This window comes from Schistocerca piceifrons, chromosome 4, assembly GCF_021461385.2.
Source record: "Schistocerca piceifrons isolate TAMUIC-IGC-003096 chromosome 4, iqSchPice1.1, whole genome shotgun sequence".
Classification (NCBI taxonomy): domain Eukaryota; kingdom Metazoa; phylum Arthropoda; class Insecta; order Orthoptera; family Acrididae; genus Schistocerca; species Schistocerca piceifrons.
In genome coordinates, this window is record NC_060141.1 from 55,880,271 (window position 1) to 55,888,475 (window position 8,205).

Genomic DNA, 8,205 nt, shown 5'->3' on the forward strand with positions numbered 1-8,205 from the left:
TATTCTAACCACTATCTTTTGAGCAGTGAACACCTTTTGTCTAAATGTTCAGTTACCCCAAAATATATTTCCGTATGACATCAGAGAGTGCAAGCGTGCAAAGTATGTTAGCTTACTAATTTCTATATCCTCACAATTGGAAATTATTCTGATAGCAAAAGTTGCTGAACATAGTCGCTTTAGGAGATGCAAAATATGAATTTTCCAATTAAAATTCTCATCTATATGTACACCCAAAAACTTAGATGCTCTAACTGTCTACTGACTTTAGTTGATGTGTTATATTTATTGAAGGAACTGTACTTTTTGTAGCAGAAAATTGGATGTACTGAGTTTTTTCAGAGTTTAGAGCAAGCCCATTGTAGAAAACCAATTAATCACTTTTCCAAAGACCTTATTTGTATTATTTTCAATTGGACTTTCTTTTACTGGATTAATAATGCTGCTTGTATCATCAGCAGACAGTCAGTTCAGCTTCTTGTTTCAGATAAAAAGGGAGGTCGTTCACACATATCAAGAACAGAAGGGGACCCATGATTGAACCCTGTGGAACACCTAATGTAATTTCACCCCAGTTAGATGAAATGGCAAACTTATTTAAATCACTTGACTCATATAAGGAAACTTTTTACTTCCTGTTCTGTAGGTATGACTTAAACCACTCATATGCTATTCCATTTATACCATAGTATTGTAATTTCTGTAACATAATGTCATGGTTCACACAATCAAATGCTTTGGACAAGTCACAGAAAATTCCTATTGGTGACATTTTACTATTTAAAGACTATTATGTGGACAATGACATTGTATATAGGACAGTGAAATTGTATATTGTTTCGGTATAGGAAATCCGCAAACATCTGTGACAGTACTACACAGGTCAACTTTAGTACTCGATTCGAGAGGCCAAACTTTTTTGATAATCGTGTCAAATTACTTTTCCTGTCTTGATATACAGAATTTTAACAATCGTCAACCAAACTTCGTACCACGTATGTCGGTGTAGCGTTGATCATAAAATGTTACTTGCAAGTGCCAGTTTCATATACCGCTAACACATCACTTATATACCAAATGCTTTAGCAAGCGAGAAACTTGAGTGGATGAGGTGAAAGAAGGACGTACTCAAGTGACTGTTTTCACTGAGATGACAAAAAATCGTTAGATAGCGATATGCACATGTAGATGGCTGTAGCATCTCGTACTCATGATATAAGAGGGCACTGTATTGGCGAACGTGTGATTTGTAATCAGATGATTTCTGTGAAAAGGTTCCCGACGTGATTATGGGCCCAAGAAGGGAATTAAAAGACTTTGAACGCGGAGAGGTAGTGGAACTAGGTGTATGGGACATTCAGTTTCGGAAATCTTAGGGAATTCAGTATTCCGGGATCCACTGTGTCATGAACGTGCAGAGAATACCAAATTTCAGGAATTACCTCTCACCACGGACAAAGCAGTGGCCGACGACCTTCATTTAATGGCCGAGAGCAGCGGCGTTTGCGTAGAGTATTCAGCGTTAACTCGCCAGCAGCACTGGGCGAAATAACGGCAGGAATCAAAGTGGAATGTGCGACGAACGTTAGTACAGAGAGGCGAAATTTGGCGTTTATGGGCTATGACAGTGGACGATCGACGCGAATGTCTTCGCTTACAGCACGACATTGCCTGCAGCACCTCTCCTGGGCCCGTGATCATATCGGTTGACTCTGTACGACTGGAAAACCGTGGCCTAGCCAGATGAGCCCCGATTTCAGTTGATACGAACTGATGATGGGGTTCGAGGGTGCCGCAGCCCTACGGAGCCACGGATTCGAATTGTCAACAAGGCAATGTATAAGCTGGTGGCTGCTCCATGCTGGTATGGGTTGTGTTTCCGTGGATCATTGACTGGAGATGGTTATTTGGCTACTTGGAAACCATTAGCAGCCCTTCATGGACTTCATGGAATTCTTTTGGATGACAATGCGCCGTGTCACCAGGCAACAGCTGTTCGCGACTGGTTTGAAGAACATTCTTAACAATATTAGCGAATGATGTGGAGCCCAGATTGCTGTACTTGAATCCCATTGACTGTTCATGGGACGTAGTCGAGAGGTCAGTCTGTGCACAAAATCCTGCACCACCAACACTTTCACGACCATGGACGGCTACAGAGGCCTTCAAGCCACTCATTGATCCATTGAGTTGCTGCACTACGTCCGACACGTTACGAGGTGCATTCAGGTTCTAAGGCCTCCGATTTTTTTTCTAATTAACTACTCACCCGAAATCGATGAAACTGGCGTCACTTCTCGACGTAATCGCCCTGCAGACGTACACATTTTTCACAACGCTGACGTCATGATTCCATGGCAGCGGCGAAGGCTTCTTTAGGAGTCTGTTTTGACCACTGGAAAATCGCTGAGGCAATAGCAACACGGCTGGTGAATCTGCGGCCACGGAGAGTATCTTTCATTGTTGGAAAAAGCCAAAAGTCAGTAGGAGCCAGGTCAGGTGAGTAGGGAGCATGAGGAATCACTTCAAAGTTCTTATCACGAAGAAACTGTTGCGTAACGTTAGCTCGATGTGCGGGTGCGTTGTCTTGGTGAAACAGCACACGCGCAGCCCTTCCCGGACGTTTTTGTTGCAGTGAAGGAAGGAATTCGTTCTTCAAAACATTTTCGTAGGATGCACCTGTTACCGTAGTGCCCTTTGGAACGCAATGGGTAAGGATTACGCCCTCGCTGTCCCAGAACATGGACACCATCATTTTTTCAGCACTGGCGGTTATCCGAAATTTTTTTGGTGGCGGTGTATCTGTTTGCTTCCATTGAGCTGACTGGCGCTTTGTTTCTGGATTGAAAAGTGGCATCCACGTCTCATCCATTGTCACAACCGACGGAAAGAAAGTTCCATTCATGCTGTCATTGCGCGTCAACATTGCCTGGCAACATGCCACACAGGCAGCCATGTGGTCGTCCGTCAGCATTCGTGGCAGCCACCTGGATGACACTTTTCGCATTTTCAGGTCGTCATGCAGGACTGCGTGCACAGAACCCACAGAAATGCCAACTCTGGAGGCGATCTGTTCAACAGTCATTTGGCGATCCCCCAAAACAATTCTCTCCACTTTCTCGATCATGTCGTCAGACCGGCTTGTGCGAGCCCGAGGTTGTTTCGGTTTGTTGTCACACGATGTTCGACCTTCATTAAACTGTCGCACCCACGAACGCACTTTCGACACATCCATAACTCCATCACCACACGTCTCCTTCAACTGTCGATGAATTTCAATTGGTTTCACACAACGCAAATTCAGAAAACGAATGATTGCATGCTGTTCAAGTAAGGAAAACGTCGCCATTTTAAGTATTTAAAACAGTTCTCATTCTCCTTGCTGGCAGTAAAATTCCATCTGCCGTATGGTGCTGCCATCTCTGGGACGTATTGACAATGAACGCGGCCTCATTTTAAAACAATGCGCATGTTTCTATCTCTTTCCAGTCCGGAGAAAAAAAATCGGAGGCCTTAGAACTTGAATGCACCTCGTATTAGGAAGTATCCGACGACTTTTGTCACTTCAAGTGTATTAGGTTTCGTAGGTGGTGATGGTGGTGGTGGTGGTGGTGGTGGTGGTGGTGGTAAGTTCCTATGGGACCAAACTGCAAAGGTCATCGGTCCCTAGGCTTACACACTACTTAATCTAACTAACTTACTCTATGGACAACACACACACCCATGCCCGAGGGAGGACTCGAACCTCCGACGGGAGCCACGCGAACCGCGGCAGGGCGCCTCAAACAGCGCGGCTACCCTGTGTGGCGTTTGCTTAGTGATGGGCCTAGTACGCCATGACTGTTTCATACTCCAGTGGAGTCTTCATGCATGTAAAAGATGGAAAACAGGTTACACTTTTGCACCCTGTCGACGATAGAGCTCTAGTTGCGTTTGTGTAAAGAGACAGTGTGCTGTTCACCTAAAGACATCTAGGCGATCCTCGAAATGTATACATTCCAGCAAGCTGAACATGGTACTTCAGGGCATCCAACCGCACAATTACTTAAATAACAACACCAGTGTGTCTGTGTTCCGTCACGACGTTAGGCTCGTAATAACTTGAGATCGGTTTTGGAAAATACTGGTCGTGGCTTCAGAAAATTAAATTGCAAATCATGCTATTATATGTTTCCAAATCTCGAAATCGCACACGAGGCGAGCCCGTCAAGGATTTAAACCCCGCTCCTCCTGGCTAGGAGCGGAGAGCCTTTATCACTACATCGCTTTGGTCGGTTTCATTTCTAGATCACTTTACATGGTTCACAAGAAATCCATGATGACTGTGTGTCCATCCGTCACTCCGGCAACGTTAGATGGCGGGACCTGTCAGGAAAACACGTACAGAAAGCGCTTCGATGGCACAAGATGGAAGATATTCCTGATCAACGGTTCATGAGGATTGACAGTTCTGTCAAACATCAACCTTAGATCATTTCAGTAGCTCGCTGAAAGAGTTAAAAAAATTTCGAAATCCTTAAAATCTGCGATTGGTGCAACAGCTAGTTATGTACAAGAAAGACAGGAAAATGTTTCACAGTTCGCGTACGTCCAAGGTACATGTCGACGTTGACTGAGTATGAATGAGATGTGCTGAAACTTTCTGGCAGATTAAAACTGTGTGCCGGACAGAGACTCGAACTCCGGACCTTTGCCTTTCGCGGGCAAGTGAAGCTGTGAAGACGGGTGGTGAGTCGTGCTTGGGTAGCTCAGATGAAAGGCAAAGGTCCGGAGTTCGAGTCCCGGCCCGGCTCACAGTTTTAATCTGCCAGGAAGTTTCATATCAGCGCACACTCCCCTGCAGAGTGAAAATTTCATTCTGGATGAGATGTGCTGTTTACGTCGCGTGTATGAGACATGTCCACGAGAGAATCGCCCGTTGAAAACCGCCAATTTACTGTGTCAAAAAGAAACGAACATTGAGATAAATTTGAGAAGCTTTGGCCTGTACCAATTTTAAGTCACTTAAGAGTAGTCCAGTTATCCATACTTCATTGTGATTGGTCTGTCAAAGATCTCTGTTAAATCGTTATGTCTGAGCCATGGGTTTTCGTTGACAGGACTAGGGTGCCAGAAAATCGATTACAGAGCTTTTACACTACAGAAAGATATTATGAACAAATTCAAAGTTTTCTTAAAGTTAACTCAAACCAGACCACTAGGCCATGTAGCAATCACAACGGCAAACAGGCAAAGACATGATACTGCAAATAATATGGCACACCCCAGAAGCTGTTGCTTCAGTCCATTCGAGCGAGAATCGTTAATTCCACAATATGATCTCACTGAGGTTCGATCATAACGTCATTCTGACAGCACAGCACAGTGCCACAAGAATGAGTAAATGTTCCACAGGAACTCTTACCAGCCAGCTGACATGGTGGAAAAGCAGCAAGCTGAAGCCTTCAAAGCCACTGCTATGGTACGGCGAAGGAAGCTGAAGAGCCCAGAAACGCCGACAACTGTTGTCAGCCTCGGCCAGACACGACATCAGTATCACATGGACAGTAACAAGTACTCAGGCTGTTCATTTGGAGTGAGCCAGCTACAATGTAGACCCGGTGACATGCTGCCTCCAATCTGCCAGATGACATCTAAATTGGAGACTGTTGCCTCCATGGTCTGATGAACCTGGTCGCTGTCAGCTGCCAATATGTCATCCACTTATGTGAGTTCTTCAGGATTTCTACCTCCGACCTGCTGAAAGCCGAACTGACGGTGTTTCGGTGTACAATCAACCTGTAGCCGTGACCGGGAGCCACGCACCGGTCTTTCATCTGTGAAGAGACAAAGATACTCACTGTCTGCCTCTAGGAGAGCCGGCCGTGGTGGCCGAGCGGTTCTAGGTGCTACAGTCTGCAACCGCGCGACCGCTACGGTCGTAGGATCGAATCCAGCCTCGGGCGTGGGTGTTTGAATTGTCCTTAGGTTAGTTAGGTTTAAGTAGTTCTAAATTCTAGGGGACTGATGACCTCAGAAGGCCCATAGTGCTCAGAGCCATTTGACCCTCTAGGAGAGAGCCATGCCACAACTACACTACCATCTTCGCCACATGCAGAGATGGTAGAGTTTACCCAGTCATACCCCTTCGATGACCACCAGAATGCCCTACCAACAAGTACTGTGTCTCGTGACCTGCCACATGAGACAACGGCCTCGACAGACAGCTGAACACACACTTCAGTGCATTCTACCATGCATGCTGTTTTTTGCTGCCTTCCTCGCTGTTGCTATGTAAATTGTAGAATTTTGGAACACGTATTATGTTCGAGTATAATGACTTTTCTGGAGACTAGAAATCTACTCTGTATGAAACAGCATGGGTTTCGAAAAAGACCGTCGTGTGAAACCCAGCTCGCGCTATTCGTCCACGAGACTCAGAGGGCCATAGACACGGGTTCACAGGTAGATGCCGTGTTTCTTGACTTCCGCAAGGCGTTCGATACAGTTCCCCACAGACGTTTAATGAACAGAGTAAGAGCATATGGTCTATCAGACCAATTGTGTGATTGGATTGAAGAGTTCCTAGATAACAGAACGCAGCATGTCATTCTCAGTGGAGAGAAGTCTTCCGAAGTAAGAGTGACTTCAGGTGTGCCGCTGGGGAGTGTCATAGGACCGTTGCTATTCACAATATACATAAATGACCTTGTGGATGACTTCGGAAGTTCACTGTGGCTTTTTGCAGATGATGCTACGGTGTATCGAGAGGTTGTAACAATGGAAAATTGTACTGAAATGCAGGAGAATCTGCAGCGAATTGACGCATGGTGCAGGGAATGGCAATTGAATCGCAATGTAGACAAGTGTAATGTGCTGCGAATACATAGAAAGATAGATCCCTTATCATTTAGCTACAAAATAGCAGGTCAGCAACTGGAAGCAGTCAATTCCATAAATTATCTGGCAGTACGCATTAGGAGTGATTTAAAATGGAATGATCATATAAAGTTGATCGTCGGTAAAGCAGATGCCAGACTGAGATTCATTGGAAGAATACTAAGGAAATGCAATCCGAAAACAAAGGAAGTAGGTTACAGTACGCTTGTTCGCCCGCTGCTTGAATACTGCTCAGCAGTGTGGGATCCGTACCAGATAGGGTTGATAGAAGAGATAGAGAAGATCCAACGGACAGCAGCGCGCTTCGTTACAGGATCATTTAGTAATCGCGAAAGCGTTACGGAGATGATAGATAAACTCCAGTGGAAGACTCTGCAGGAGAGACGCTCAGTAGCTCGGTACGGGCTTTTGTTAAAGTTTCGAGAACATACCTCCACCGAAGAGTCAATCAGTATATTGCTCCCTCCTACTTATATCTCGCGAAGAGACCTTGAGGATAAAATCAGAGATATTAGAGCCCACACAGAAGCATATCGACAATCCTTCTTATGATTCAATAGTAGCACTTTCTTTGAATAAATATGTGCCTTGCTAATGTTATTTCATTAGCGCACAAAGCACCAACCAGCCTTCAGCACCATTCCCCATGCTTTGTCATCCGGCAACCAAATGGGTCGCAGCCCAGGCCCTTACAAATCGGCGTCAGCAGTGTTTACATGTGCTGCCGCTGCCGTAGTAGAAGCACGCCTGCAGCTATATCGTCGTCGCCGTCAGGACTTCCAAATCGACATAAAGCGATGTGTTAGTGAACATGTTTCTGTTGGCCTGTTATGTTTACTGTGTGTGGCCATGTCGATTCGTAGGAGCATTAATGCCATTCCCAAAATATCCTTTGTTAAACCGCAGGAAGCTGCAGACGTGTCACTGTTTAAGGGAAACACCAGGGAAGTGTATTTGAAGCCAGAGAAGTGAGAGTTTTGTGATTTATCAGAGCGTGAGTTGCTACGTACTAAGCCGGTTCCAGCTATTTAAACACATACGTTGAGGTAAACTATCCATCTGTCACCATCTGCGTCTATTACCTGACAAGAAACTACCGCGATATCTAGGACAGCGTTGCCCTTAGGTCTGATGGCCTTTCACTGGTTGTATCAACCTCTCTTCTACGCATTTGCCTTTTTTTGTTACATCCAGAGTTGGCCCCTGACTCAGTATAATATTTCCAGTGTTTGTATTGAATACATTACACTGAGGCGGCAAGAGTCGTGAGATATCTCCTAATGTCATGTTGGACCTCGTTTCTCCAGGCGTAGTGCTGTGACTTGA